Raw genomic sequence first — 17,143 nt, forward strand, 5'->3', positions numbered from 1 at the left:
AGAAACAGTGTATAATTCTTTATACAACCAAATCGAAATTAGGGTATCAGAATCCCTAACAAACTACCTCTGCACGGTAGCAACCTCAACCCTGCTGGGAACCACCGGGACCGTCCAGCCTCAGACCTGACCGCCACAAGGTGTCCCAAAACATGAAACATAAAGGGCGTGAGCGACTACGCTCAATACGGAAGCAATGATATAAATACAAATATGAGCATGCACATGACTTTAAAAATCAGGGTTAAATCACTTTACTCATGGCGCCTGGAATACACAGTACCGGGCAAGAGAGCGACTCCACGTGGTACTCGTATATTCCCAAGACACGAATCCTCAGGAAGAATCGCCTCGACTGATGGAAACTGTCATGACTCACATCATACCCGATGCAGTCTCCGTAAAAACATATGCATGTGCTAAAAACAGTAAAACATAGCCAATACAGCACATACATCATGCATCACACACATATGTATAAATATCATGCCGGCTATCTCGGTCAGTACTTACGTACCTCTAACACTGCAGGTCAACTCCTAGCACACCCGTCTAGGTCCAAAGCCTACAAGTCTGCTCTACTGCGTCTACACATGCAAAAGTCCATGCATCACTATAAACGCTCTAAAAGCCTTAACTAAGCTATTGCATACTCCTAAATATTTTTAGGAAGCTAAATTATACCTTCGTCCGTCATCAGCCCGCTGGTGTAGAATCGCCTCAAAACTTAGACACACCTCCGCTACGACGCCGTGATCGCTAGGCAACTTCCGGATTCCCAATAGGATGCCTAGAACTCCATAGATCTAAGTAAGAAGGTTCGAAAACCAGAGGAAAGGAGTGTCCGATCGTGACATCGGAACGTCCGATGTCACCTCACGTGCGTAAGCAGTGACGTCATCTTGCTGACGTCGGTGATGACGCCAGCCCTAGCCAGAACGGAACGTCCGATCCTCCAACGGAACGTCCGATCCCGATCGGAGCTTCCGATCTGTGCTTCGGAGCTTCCGATCCACTTCGGATAATTTTAGGCAAAATTTAGTAATTAATTTCCTTAATTACCTTGATTAATTGCGGGTCACTACAGGCTTCAACGACCGTTCAATAGGGTTCCGTTCCGACGGTTCCGTTAAAAATTGAAAAGCAGACAGAGGGAAAATTGAAATTGCAGTAAACCAGTTAATTACATCAGTCGAGAAATCATTTACCGAGTCGACGAGTGTTAAAATGGTTTGTATCTCATTTTGGATTTTTTTTATTCAACTTAAGATTTTTACTTAAGGGTAAAATTGTCTTTCTCATTCTGAGATCTATTTGCTCAAATAAAAATAAGACGGAGTCCATATCCCTCATTTTCCCCACCAAGGATCTTCCAGATTCCTCAAAAATTTCACTTCCAACAGTCAATACCAAACCTGTGGCACCACGAGCCCCAATAATCCTGTTATTGGAGTGAAGTCATTAAAACACAGCAGCTAATCACACAGGTAAAGAATGGTGCTAAAAAACAATCACGTTCTCGTTTAACTTTTCTCCCCATAACCCTTCACACCAATCTTGTGGGAGTGTGTGTTTTCAAGAACCTGCATCCAGTCAAAGTGGAACTGATAAGCAAAACCCTAAATTAACCATTCAAAAAAAAAAGAAATACAATAATTCCAGCCCTCTAATAAATCATTATAATCTATGAACTACTAAGCACTCCCTCAAAATGCATTCTTCATCCCCAATCATTGACATTTCACTCATTCTTCCATTTACTCAAATAGAGTAAAACATAAAGATCCGAAAAGCTTATCATCACATCTGTGCATACAACTAACAATTTTTTTTTTTTTTTAAAAAAACCCACTGTCCAATAAACAGAGGAAAGATTACTTGTTGATCTGAGCAATAGCGCCATCAAAGAAGATTATGGAAGTCTCATAAAGTCCTTCCATCGCATACTCTCTGGCCAACTTGACATGATCTTCTTCCTTGCCTGTAAGGAAGAAATGTCTTCTTCCTCATCTCCTCGGACTGTGCTCTGTTAATGGCGGTGTAATGCAACTCATGGGGGGATGGCCTTATTTTACTCACTACGCCATTTTTTAGCTTTGGATTTGGTGCTGTTGCCAATTTTTCTCTCCTTCACATTCACAGGTGAAAAGGAAATGGAACCCCAGAATTTGTTGTCGTTTCTTCCAGTTCCCTCGCTCTTGCTTCTGCACAGGAACTCCTTCAACAACACCCATCTCTTGGAGCTCCTCCCCGCCGACCCCGTATCTTCATCTAACTGCAACTGCTTGCCTGTGATCTCTTTGCTTCCTATCTCACCTTCAGTTCTCATAGGTGACATGGATCTGGTATCCGGCGTGGAACTTCAGATCTATGCCTCTGGAGGTTAATGTATGATCCTCGTCTACTGTATCTTCTGATTCTATCAAAGGGGACAGATGTGAGGAGAGCTTCCCGATTCATGACAGGGAAGACGAAGGATACATTTGAATTTGTGGTTATGCGGTCTTGTTTTCACGGAGACTTCCAAGTGAGCTAAACTGACGCTGAGAGACGACAGATCGAAGATTTTGGAAAGATTTTTCGGCTGAGTAAGTCTTGTCCAATCTTCTTGAAAATAGAATGTCAAATCTTGATACAGTTATACGTATAAAGCAAGTTAGATGAACACATAAAATTTAAAATATAATAATAATAATAATAATAATAATAATAATAATAATAATAATAATAATAATAATAGCAGGTCTCATAGTCATGGGAAATAATCTCCCACGTGTTCACTCATAATATAGAAAAATTAAATCTAAATAGAAAAATAAAAAAATCAATTACCAAATTAAAACGAATTGAAAATCGGTTATTAAAAGTGTAAATTGCTCAAAAATCCCCAATACAAACATGTTTTGCTCTGCACTTTCTAGCCATTTTTTTGTATCACAATTTTTGTTAATTTGTACCACATCTTATATGGTTTTGTACCACATCTTGTATTGTTTTGTACCACATTTTTTGACTAGGGACCCCAAAGCAAAACATGTTTGCATTTGAGGATTATTGAGCAAATTGCCCTTATTAAAATTCAAATATAAATGTTAAGATTAAAATTTATTTGGTTCGGTTTCATATTATATATGTTCAAATCGAACCAATCGAAAACTCATGAACTTTACAAGCTCTAATTAATATAATAAATAAAACGTCAAAAAATTTATATAATATTAATTAATTAATTGGGTGATATATGTATTATAAGTTTCTATATTTCACTACTTTAATAGTGATTTTTTTTCTTTTGGATTATTTTAGAGAATTTTAAAACAGAATAATATTAATTAAAAATATAGTAAGATTAGTTTAATTTTTTGTATTATTATAAGTTATTAATCATAATTACTAGCAACCGTGACACACACGTCTTGTGTGTAACGAAAAAAATGTATAAAATTAACTTTGAGGCACTTATGAATTGTATAAATATAAAGTGAAATATAACTCATATGAGTGGTTTAATTTTTACAACCCATAGTTAATACCGAAGTGACAACTCATACCACAACCTATATTTTCTTAATTAATTAGACTCTATAGTTGTGTAATGCCTTAATATTATGTTTATGGTGTATACGTAACATGTTAAAACATTTAAAAATATCATCATAAAATGTATGGCTTACCTGTGTTATTGTAGAACATATTATGTTGTTATCCAAATTATAGTCTCATAATAAATGCAAAGACGTAAAAATATATTTCAATAAAATAAAAAAAATCAAAAACATATATACTTACATGGTCTACACAACTATAAGGGTCTAAAAAAAATTTGTGAAGAAAATTTCAATCCTAATATATACATGTACCTAAAGATATGCTATAGCATCTTGAATTCAGCGATAAAATGTTACTTAAAAACTTGAAAGCAAATTTCATCAATTTTAGCTGAGTGAAGCGGTGGCACCTGCATCAATGCAGACAACATGGATTAGGATGCATACAAAAAAATTGAAGTAATGTATGGAACAACAAAAAAAAATTAAAAAAGGTTAATGTATTAAAACAAATATTAATATTTTGGGCAATATATATAATGGATGAAAAAAACCGAAGCTTTGATATTTTAAATGTGAATATTTCCCATACATTCTAGACTTTGAAAAAAATAAGCTAATATATATAATTGTATTCACAATATTAAATTAGTGAATTATATTTGCAAAATTTGGTTCAAATTGAACCAAGTAAATACATATATGGAATCCAAGCTCTTGTTGTATTATATATCTTCCCAAATCGTTTGCATAATATGAAATCCCAATGTTGCATAATATTCTAGAGCTTGAACCAAATAAATATTGTAAGGTTTATTTTTTAAAAAATAGTTACCGAGTAAATGGTATAAGAAACTTGAAAAAAGATAAATAATGAAAATAAAAAAAAATTATTTGTATGTAAAATCATAGCAAATCATTTCATCACGTTGAAGAACACAATGGAAGTGAAATCAAGCGTCTGAAGAATTTCTGTCATATGATATATGCATGTACCAACAGATAGAACAACTATCATCTTTAGAAATACATTTTATTTTATAAAAAAAAATGAACATATACAAATAAAATACCTCAACCTCAAACACAGTTGGAATCAAATAATTTTTCACTCAACATGTTATGTGAAGACCATGAATTCCACTGAAAAATTGATTTCAAGACTAACACACATAATTTCCAAAAATTATTAGTAAAAATAGTATGTCAGAGTTTTCTTGCACGTATGAACTTAAAAGGTAATATGTCATATCTTGGTATCATTGTTATTTCATAGATAATATCACAAATATTGTTAGTAGAATTTTGAGCAAAATTTTGAAAATGGATTATCGAATATATACATTCGATCGAATTAAAATGAAATGTAAGACTATAGTAAATGAGTAAATGTAAAAAAAGTAACACAGCAGAGGTCTTTAATGAATAAGTTTATTATAAAAATTTCCAAAATACAAATGTTGCATCTATATGTAAGTTAATTATGCCTTCATATTGATTCCAAACAAAAGTACTTTATTCCTATAATGTTCTCTGACCACACATTTAGGTGGAATAAATTAAATTTGACAGCTATGTAAAAAAAATAAATCAAGTAATTTATTCTTTTGTTCCATTTTTATATGCATGCTTGCGTGTGAAAGTTTATGAGAATTAAAGATTTTAAAAGTTGAGGAATGTTTTAAAATTTGTTTTATTTCTTTGCTATATCCAGTATTGTTTGTTGATTCATTATGCTCAATAGACTTATTCCGTGCAGGTGATGATGTTTGAGGTGTTGCAATCTAACGAAGGCGGTGATAGTGAGCGGGCGCTATTCAAAACCATGAAGACTTTTTCTCATTTTAAAAAAACAATTTATTATGTTTAAATTTTAGTTTGAAGATCGACAAGTTCTAAATTTTTATGGAATTTTTAATATTGGTAGTTGTTTATTTTTAAAAGTTTTTAGTGTGACAGAATTTTCCTTAATGGTAGTTTTTATTATATTTTAATTTTTGCACTGTTGAAAGTTATGAAAATTTTTCTAGTTATTTTAAATGATGCATTTTTAATTTATCAGCTCCATTCCTTCCCCATTTATTTAAATAATAATAATCAACATTTTTAGCATTTCATATCTATCTATACCTATATAAAATCGTGAATAAAATGCCAAAATTTTAATTGTGAAATAACAATTTTGTTCTTTTATTTACACTATAAGTATAGTCATATCAAAATATATAGGATTATAAAAGTAAAAATAACACTTTAGTTATAGGATATAAACGTAAATCAATATTTATATTATATGTAAAATAGATTATTGTGATAAAGTCAAAATGAACAAATTGTGTGCAAATTAGATAAGGATTCAGTTTCCAAAAAGATTGAAATACTTAAATACTTTGTTTTTTATTTTCTTGTAGATAAAGTGATCAATATTTATATTGGCCGGAGAGGATCCTCTAATGTGCACCAAAGACAGCATAATATGATGTGCTCCCAAAACGGTGCCGTTTTGGGAGTTGTCAATTTTTCCCTTTTTTTTTTTTGAATTTTGTTTTCTTTGTTTTAATGTTCCACGTAAAGTACTTGTAAGGCGTAGTAGTTAGTACTTGTCATTAATATTTTTTGGAAATTACGATACTTTCTTTTTATTTTTTTATTAACACAAAATCGTCAAAAGTTAAAATAAAAAATATTATTTTCCTGACATTAACATGTAAAATTCGTTTTAGTATATGAATGGCAGAATGGGTGATAAATTGGTTAATTAATTATTGTAATAATTTAATTGTTATCCCATTTAAGTGTTAATTTTATATTTTAATAAAAAAAAAATTTAATTTCAATTAGTTTTCTTAAATTTAAAAAAATTTTATTTAACGCCTAGGCGGCGCTATTGAGGCACGGCGCCTAGGCGCACCCTGATAGCGCCTATGTGCTTCATCTTATTTAAAAAAAAAAAATATTTTGACGTTTGAAAGGTATTTTTATGATATTTTAAGGTGTTTTTAATATTTTAAAGATATGTTATGAAAATATTTTCAAGTTTGTTGTCAAAAACCGTTGTATTTTTTTGCTTTTTAACAACTATTTTTACTAAAACCGTTGTTGTTTTCCATATTTCAATAAAAAATTCGTTCATATTGCCATGTATTACCAAAATCAAGTACTATAGCTCTAAGCATATCCTCGAGCATCTGAATAGTTCGTTCATATTGACCGTCAGTTTGAGGATGGTAAGCAGTACTCAAATGTAAGAGCGTACCAAGAGCTTCCTGTAAGCTATGCCAAAAGTGCGAAGTGAATCTCGGATCTCGGTCAGAAACTATTGACTTTGGCACACCGTGTAATCTTACCACTTCTCGAATATAGAGATCTGCCATTTGATCATGACGATAAGTCATTCGGTAAGGAATAAAGCACGCAGATTTTGTCAATCTGTCGATGATCACCCAAACAGCATCGCATCCTCGAGATGATCGTGGAAAATTTGTTACAAAGTCCATGAAAATGTGGTCCTATTTCCATTCAGGAATCGATAAACTCTATAATAGGCCACCTGGTTTCTTTCTTTCAGCCTTCACCTGTTGGCAATTCAAACATTTGGATACAAATTCAGTCACGTCAGACTTCATTTGTTTTCACCAGTACTGATTCTTCAAGTCGTTGTACATCTTTCTGCCTCCAGGGTGAACACTTAAGCGACTACAATGGGCTTCTTTCAAAATATTCTGTCTCAAGTCTGCAATATTGGGAACAACTATTCGGTTATTCATATACAAGATATCATCGGCACTAACCTTGTACTCAGACTGATGTCCTGATCGGATCGTTTCAATTGATTTTTGTACATTCTGATCGGCTTTCTGCGCTTCTTTGATACGAATCAGCAATTCGGGCTCAACACTGATTGCATATACTCTCATCGGCCTTCTATCTATCTCAAATACATACCCAGAAATACAACAATCTTCAATTAAATTAGATACACCTACCATAGACAAGGATAGAGCACATACCTTTCTACTCAGCGCATCCGCTGCTACATTAGATTTCCCTGGATAGTATTTAATTTCACAATCAAAATCCTTCAATAAATCAAGCCATCGTTGTTGTCTCATATTCAATTCGGATTGTGAGAAAAGATACTTCAGACTTTTGTGATCAGAAAATATTTCAAACTTCTCGCCGTATAAGTAATGTCTCTAGATCTTCAATGCAAAGACGATTGCAGCCAATTCAAGATCATGAATCGGATACCTGACTTCATGTGGTTTTAATTGTCGAGAAGCATAAGCTACAACATGTCCTTTCTGCATCAAAATAAATCCCAAACCCTGGTGAGAAGCATCACAATATGCAACAAAATCACCAGTACCTGTAGGGATTTTCAAAACCGGCGCTATAGTCAATCTCTTCTTTAATTCGATAAAACTTCTTTCACACGCCTCAGACCAAATAAATGGTGCATTCTTCTGCGTAATCTGTGTAATAGGCTTCGCTATTGATGAAAAATCTCGAATGAATCAACGGTAATAACCAGCTAAGCCCATAAAACTTCGAATTTCTGGCACAGATGTCGGTCTCTGCCAACTAATCACAGCTTCAACCTTACTTGGATCAACTGAAATGTCATCTCCTGAAATTATATGACCAAGAAAAACAACTCTCTGCAACCAAAATTCACATTTGGATAACTTGGCATACAAATTCACTTCTCTTAATGTTCTCAGTACAATTCGGAGATGATCAGCATGTTCACACAGATTCTTAGAGTATATCAAAATATCATCGATAAAGATAATAACAAAGTCGTCTAAATATCTTTGAAATACTCTATTCATCAATCCCATAAAAACTGCTGGTGCATTCGTTAGACCAAAAGGCATGACTATGAATTCATAATGGCCATACTTGGTTCTAAAGGCAGTTTTAGAAATATCCTCGTCTCTAACTCTCAATTGATGATATCCGGATCGTAGATCAATCTTTGAATATACTGACGATCCCTGCAATTGATCAAATAAATCATCGATACGAGGTAAAGGATAACGATTCTTTATCGTTGCTTTGTTCAATTGCCGGTAGTCAATACATAATCTCATCGATCTGTCCTTCTTTCTAACAAATAATACTGGAGCACCCCATGGGGATACACTCGGTCTGATATATCCTTTGTCCAACAAATCTTCAAGTTGATCTTTCAGTTCTTTCAGTTCAATCGGTGCCATTCGGTTCGGTGCTTTCGATATCGGTTGTGTACCTGGCAAGCCGACTCATTTGGCCCGTAAGCTTCAACCTTTTCAAAAGAAAAAACAGAATAAAATGAAGAAAACTAAAATGTGATGAAATAATGATCATTAATACCTCAGGGATCGGAAGAACGACAACGTCTTTCTTGAGGTGCGAGGTCAAGGGCATCAACTTGGTGCGAGGTCAAGGGCATCAACCACAGCCGGTATCCATCGCAACACTAATCGACTGAAGTGAATCATCCTTTTGTCAACATTTTCAAACTATCCGATATGATTTTGTATTTCATATATAATAATGGATTTTTTTTTAAAAAAATGACGGCTTGAAGAAAGGATTTCATATATAATAATTGATTTCAAACTAGCCTATGGCCAAGCATGGCTAGCGCCTGGACTATTTCTGTTCCTTCCGTTTGAAGAAAGGAAGGATCCCAAAGAATCGATCTTTTTACATACAAAAGTATACGGTTATTGGGGAAAAATCAATATCTGGCGCATTTTTCTTTTAAAAACCATTTTTTGACGTTCGAATGGTATTTTTATGATCTTTTACGGTGTTCTTAATATTTAAAAATATTTTATGAAAATATTTTCAATTTTGACATCAAGAACGGAAGTTGCGACTCTCGTGGATCGATTTAGTTATCTATTACATATATAGGTTATTATTTCTTCACAAAAGCTATGTTTTTATAAAAGTCATGAAATTTTATGCAATGATAAGGGCGTTGTTGATTTTATTTTATTTTATTTTCTATTTCCGCTTTCTTTTTTTTTTTTTAACGCTTCTTCTATTTTTTTTGCGCTAAGTTTTCTATTATTTTTTTTTTTTGTCTTACAAGCTCGGTCCAACGATATTTTAAAATATTCTATATTCCAATAACCCAAAGGGTCTTAGTACACTTCCTAAAATATGACATTCTTAATACGTTCTACTATAATTATCTTCTATTGTAGTAGAAAACCCTAAATCTCACAATGACGGTACTAAGGCATCGAAAGTTAATATACCCAAACTTCCTCATTCAATTGAAAATGGTAGAGTTTACTCTTATGCTAAGATATCATTGTTTCCTCATAATGTAATATGCTAGAAAGAAATCATAATTATATCACTACTTGAAAATCTCAAAGTGAAAATGAAGACTACATGAAACCTTAAAACTCAAGATAATGCCCAATAATAAAACATTACTTATAAAAATAAAATCTCAATTCAGTGGTGAGGTAAAAAATTTTATCCACCTTTAAACATAATCAATCATTAATCGCATAATATTTATTAGGCTACATTCAAATTTTCATTTTAAAAAAGTTAAAAATTCCTTGATTCAAACGTGAATTGTAAAATAAAAACAGAATCAGTCGAAGTTAAAGTAGCTAGCTGGACTGGAGTAGCAGCCAAACTTGAAAGAGTGGGTGCCCGGTGAGCCAACTTGTGGCTAAGGGCTTTGATGACTCTTTGTATAAACAATCTTTTGTTTAATATAATTTACACTTTTATTAATGGCAATGGCTTTATCTTTCTTCATATTGTTATATTGTGATATACTTTTGTTGTTTTGATAAAGACCTTGAATATACTATAGTGTATGTAAGATGTGGTAGAACATGGGGATGTCTATCATGAAACACATCTTATAGGCACTGTATATTCTAAACTGTTCCTAGTCGATTGAGCCGTCCAATAATAAGGATAAGGATCGCTCGAGTTTGAGACTAGCATTTGCGATGCAGAGTACCACGTTTCATTGGTAAGGAACATAGAGATGTTCGAAGCATGCAAATGAATATTCATATGATGAATGATCGAACTACCCTATCCGGACTTTCCAAGTGGTTATCACTTATCGAGTGGATAAAGTCCGCGGTTTTGGTTGTACACCATTAGTCCTTACTACTTGAGACATCATTGAGACTCTATATGCTAGTACTGTGCTTTGACTTGTTTACCGACTCTATTGGGGTCATCAGGTGTCGGGATTGGGTACAGTTACAACACATATAGGAGTCGATTCTTTGTTGTCAAGGATTCACCACATACTTGCGAGTGTGGATATCCTATGCGATCTTAGTGTGACGAATCTCTGGCCAGAGTACATGATGTGATTTAAGAAATGGTTTCTTAGTAGCACATGCGATGTCACTATTTGATCTTCAAGATGCATTGCATAGTTATCGAATCTCGAGCGACTCTCGATATACCAATGGTTGTTGATTCGATCGGGATATATGGATGAAGGGACCGTACTGTACGCTAACCAAAATCCACTGGTTCTTGTAGGCACTATCAGTGATACCAAGGGAATCATGGGGCGATGTTGCTAGGCGCTCATACCATGATTCGATGGGCAAGTCGGAAATTGTTGTTCCGAGTCACAAGGAGTTGTGAGCCCACGGCTAGCTGTATCCCTGAACCATTGAGGGTCACACAGTGTAATGGATTTTTAATCCCCGTTGAGATAGTTAAATTTAAAGAGTTAAATTTAATGAACGAAGAAGTTGGACTTCTTATTTAAGAGTAGAGGAGTAAGATTTCCTAAAATGACATAGGGATGGCCATTTTTGGAAATCACTGAATTCGGATTCAGAAAAATTTATCTTGACTTTAAAAGGTGCAGAAATGGTTTCTGTGCACATTGGTGAAATCGGTTTATCAATCGGAGTCACGATGAATTTTATATTAATTTCTGAACATGCGGGCTTTGCTTGTCGGGCCTGAACTTATGACTAATGGGCCCTAAGCTGTTAGTGGCCTACATTATAAATAAGTTATTGCAGTACAGAAATTACACACAACAGGTCACAAGGATTTTTTGAAAACCCTAGTTTATTTTTTTAAAGGTGGCCGTCCCCCCCTTTTCCCTCTACTCGAGAAAAATCCAGCCTGTGATTTTGAATTACAGTCTGGTTTAACGGATCAAATTCGTTAATCTCTTCGTAGAAAACTTCTGATAGATTTTCTAGTGCAATCTATCAGAGGGATTAAAATATCCGTTCGTGGACCTGATTGAAGAACAGTTCGTCCATCAGTTCCAGGGATATACAACAAGAGCAGAGAAATCTGTTGGTGTCCAAAAATCTCGATTCGAGATTAAAGGTAAAAATTTTATAATTGTTATTTAATTTTTACACACACAATTTAATCGTAAGGTTGATACCTATTATGGAATCGTTCCATACAAAATTTTTAAACTTCCGCTGCACCGGGTATCAATCCTAATTGATCTGAACGCCGCGTTTTACAACAAAACTCACCGGAAAGCTCGTCGAAAAGAGACTAAAATGAGCTAAATAAGAGGACTGGCTTTTGCTTTATTTAAATCCTCGAATACAACTCACTCACGGTCGGAAACTCCAAGATCAAAGTTGGGCTTCTAGAAGAAGCGCAACAAAAACAGTGTGCCAAAATAGGTCAAGAACATGGCTTGCTTTGGGCATAAAAAATCATTAAAAATAGCGATTCATGGCTCAAATCGAAGCTACGGGCGTAAAGAAGAAAACAACTCAAACCGTTTGAATTTTTGACGTCGGATGAAAGAGATACGAGTCAAATACTACATTTTTGTATAGTGGGAGGCGAGAAGCTGACGGGTTGAGGCTTAGGCATTGTGTATATTTTATTGTTTTCTATCGCGAGTATTTATATGTGGGGAAAAAAGAAGGTAAAAAGACATCTGTTAGAAAAAAAACGTTGTCGTAGAGTGAAAATACACGCACATACGAAAAATGGTTTTAAACGTCCTAAAAACGCTTTTTTAAAAACCGTTGTTTTTTTCATTGGAATATGGAAAAGAACAACAGTTTTAGGAAAAATTCTTGTCAAAGAGCAAAAAACAACGTTTTTGACAAAAAACATAAAAATATTTTCAAAACATATCTTTAAAATATTAAAAACACCTTAATATATAATAAAAGTACCATCCGAACGTCAACAAAGTGGTTTTTTTATTAAAAAAAACACACAAGAACCTAGGCGCTGGAATAGCCGCCTAGGCGCTAGAATGAATAGCGCCTAGGTGCCTATTGTGGTGCCTAGGCACCGGACATGTTTAGCGCCTAGGCGCCTTGCCCTTATAGAGCCTAGGCGCCGCTACAGGCGCATAGGCTCCAATTATGGTTTGCGCCTAGGCGGCTTATGTGGCGCCTGGACTCATTAGCGCCTAGGCGCCTCTTCTAGCGCCTAGGCACTAGGCCTGTTTAGCACCTAGGCGCTTCCTTTGGCGCCTAGGCTCCTGGACTGCCCCATTTTTCTTTTAAAAACCAATGTTTGATGTTCGAATGGTGTTTTTATAATCTTTTAAGGTGTTTTTAAAATTTTTAGAATATTTTATGAAAATATTTTCAACTTTGACATCAATAACGGAAGTAACGACTCTCGTGGATCGATTTAGCTATCTATTACATATATTGGTTCTTATTTCTTCACAAAAACTATGTTTTTATAAAAGTCATAAAATTTTATGAAATGATAAGGGCGTACTTGACCGCTAAAATCGGTGTAATTAAAATCAACTGGAAAGCGTACCAGGTCAAGTTATATATAGTGAATAAAATCAGATGTCGAACCCACATGGAATGTATAAATATGACTACCAGAATATAATTATTCCCTACTTAATCTAGACTAATCAAAAAGAGTGATGAAGATTCAGATTTTAAACTAAAAACTTAAATTGCAAATAAAATTCAACTCAATAAAAACGCAGCAGAGATCCTAGGTAACCCTATTAAGATTCATGAGATTACTGCTGACGGTTCCAGGGGGTCTTTTGCTCGTGTGTGTGTGTGGAGATGGATGTTTTATTGGCTCGTCCGGAGCATATTTGGGTTGGCTGGGGTGATCACTGTCAGACAATTGAGGTTGTTTATGAACATGTTCCCCATTTTTGTACTCATTGTCGCTTGCTGAGCCATTCCCTTGAATTATGTTCTTGGAATGGGCCCCCCGTTCGCAGGAGAAGACCATATCGTTGGGGTAAGTCTTCACGCGCTCCTCAGGATTCTGGTACAATTTTTGGGGATCAGGAGCAGACTGCTCAGCAGGATTTAGGTCCTCCTTCCAGTGTTATTCAGTCAGCTACTGCAGATGGTTGGACTGTTCAGAGGGGTAGACATCGGTCTCGTCTTCCTCAGCGTCGTGTGCTACCACAGTCTTTGAGGAATTCCTTTGAAATCCTCCGGAACTTCAAAGAGGATGTTGGTCAGGATGTTGCTTCGGGTAGCATCCCTGCTATTGGAGTAAGTTCTGCTTCGGACTCGCAGTTGGTCCTTGAGGATTGCCAGTTGTTTCTACTGATGCTCAGAGCTTGGGATTTGTTCCTCCAGATCCTGTTTGTCTTCCGGTATTGGATGTTACTACTGATAGCGGAAGGAAGGCGAATATTTCGGCGACCCCTCCTGCCTCTTCGAGTCATTCCCCGTTCCTATCAGTTCGCACGCGCTCTTAGAAGCGCTATGGATCTTTAACTCAGTAGAGTCAACAGCGTGCTTCATCGGGGCGTCCTCCTTGAGTAGCTGTTTGATGATGGTTTTTTTTAGGTGGGGGAGTACTGCATGTTTCTCCTTGCTCACTGATGTTTTATTTTGTATTATGGACTCTTGTAGTCTTTTATGCTATATGTTTTGATGTACTTTTGTATTTTTTGGAGAGGTCTTGGCCTAGTCCCCCTCTCTAGTTGGTGTTTGTTCTTCTGTGTTTATAAAATAAGTGGCATTGCCATTTTTTTTAAAAAAAAACCCTGAATCCTAAACCCTAAACCCTAAACTCGATCAAAATTATTATTTTAAAGAAAATACTATGAAAAAAATTATTAAGATTATATATTGTTTCTAAATTTATCAAAATAAATAAAAAAATATACATAGATTAATATAAATAGTTTATATGTGTACGTAACATCAATGAGATTCAAATAATATTTTTATCTTATAAAAAATTACGTTATCAGAAACGGATGTATTATATATAATGTATAAAAATATATATAAACAAAATAATAATAATACTTTTAATTTTAATTCTTTTATAATATTTTAGATTTATTAAAATTTGATAATTAAAATATTTGTATATTATATTATTATCGGGGCGGGTTCGGGGATGGGGATATCATTACCATACCCGCCCCAATATGTTGCTGGAATTTTTAAAAATCCCCGAACTCAAACCCAAACTCATACCAAAAAATACTCCCCCAAACCCGCCCCGTTTCGGGTTTTCCTAGTGGGTACTCGAACCCGCGGGGAAAATTGTCATCGCTAGAGAAAAACGGCATAGGGAGAATGAGGTTAGGAACTTAGGAGAGGATGCTTCCGGGAGTGGGCAACCACAGCAGCCAGCGCCACATGCTTACAAAGAAAAGAGCACTAATGAGAGGTTAAATGACTTGGAGAGGAGGATGAAGACTCACTGGAAGCTGACTAGAGAACACGTGGCATATATGCATGATTTCGCGGTGGCACTCCCCTAGCGATTCCCTAGTTCCAGCTCGTCTGATATGCCCTTCCCAATTCCACCAGCTTGGTCACACCAACCTGCCAAGGACGATATGTAGTCGCTAGTGGGGGAGGAGGCAGAGGATGATGACGATGACACTGGATCCTGACACTTGGTGTATGAGTTACTTGTCCCATGTTTTCTCTACAATACATGAGATTCATCGTAACTTATACAAATATACCTTGGGATGAAGTATTTTCTTGTATAATCGAAATGCATAGAACGGCTGCCATTGAGTAGCATTATCTATGAAAAATGTATAAACGTGTTGCATAAGATAACAATATAAAAAAACTAAGAGGAAACCATTTATACATGAATGAAATATTTTGAAGGGATGAACGGTGGGATTTGGTTGAATCATTTTTTTTTCTTTTTTCCCCCTTCTAAATTTAATTTTAATATTCTCTAAATTGCAATGAGAGTATAAATAGGTGGTGGTGAAGTCCCAAATCCCACATGAACATGTATCAACTGGATGCGATCACCTTGATTCATGCTCAAAATAAAGGTGGGGGAATTTGTGAAAACGCCTTTGGATTCGGTAATGTTTTTGGTTAGATAATTTTATGTGAATATGAAGGTCAATCATGAGGAATTTCAAGTCAAGGTTCGAGGGCGCATGGTTGCATTTGAAAGCTGCACTATCAATGCCCTCTATGACATGCCGGATTTCAAAATCGATAAATATGTTGTTATCAAGGGCGAGCCCTTCCCTTATGATGTGGTCACTCAGTTTATCTGTCGGCCTAGAACTATTTGGAAGCTCAATGCACTTGGAGATCTTGTGATATTCTTAGCCTCAACGTTAGTAAGAGAATCGAACAATTGACACCAAATTGTGGCTTCCAGAATGTTGCCAACCAGACACACGATGGATGTTACTAAGGCTAGAGCGAGACTTATCGTATTCTAATGGGAAAAACTATAGATGCAGGTCGAGTAATTCAAAACACTATCTATGATGTGGCACGAGGTACTTCGACTATTATTATGTATCACTCTTCGTTGATCACAGAGTTGTGCCGTGCAGCCGGGGTCGTGTGGGACAATAGTGAGCAGCTACTACCGACACAAGCATCGATTGAGCTACTCATGCCATTGCATAAAGAAAAATAGGGATGACAATGGGGCGGGGCGGGGATGGGGATGGGATCTCTTCCCCATCCCCGTCCCCGTATTCGAACTCCATCCCCGTAATTTCTCATCTAGGATTTCCCTACCCCGCGGGGACCAAATCCTCATCCTCATACCCATATCCCAATATATAGATATATATATATATATATATATATATATATAGAAATTTTCAGCTGCCCAACCAATGATGCCCAACTCATCCCCGACAACTAAAACCCGGTAGTGGATTTTAGTGATACAAATTTTTTTCAAAAAAACAACTAAAACTTGGTAGTGAGTTTTAATGGTCGTGGACGAGTTGGGCAGGAATGGTTGGGCAGCTGAAAATTACTTTATATATATATATTATAAATAAATTTTATATAAAAATATATATGATATTCGTAAATTTTATTATATAAAAATATAAAAATTATTATTCAATTTTATGATAAAATACACAAAATATTTTGGGTCAATTTTTTTATTATAATATTAACTTTTAAAATTAATAAAAATATTTTAAATAATAAATATTTCTATAGATCAAAATTATTATTTTAAATAAAATACTATGAATAAAAAAATTTATTAAGATTATATATTGTTTCTAAATTTTTCAAAATAAATAAAAAAATATACATAGATTAATATAAATATTTTATTTGTGTACGTAAATGAATGAGATTCAAATAATATTTTCATGTTATAAAAAGTTACGTTATCAT

This window comes from Henckelia pumila, chromosome 3 (genome assembly GCF_033568475.1).
Source record: "Henckelia pumila isolate YLH828 chromosome 3, ASM3356847v2, whole genome shotgun sequence".
NCBI lineage: Eukaryota > Viridiplantae > Streptophyta > Magnoliopsida > Lamiales > Gesneriaceae > Henckelia > Henckelia pumila.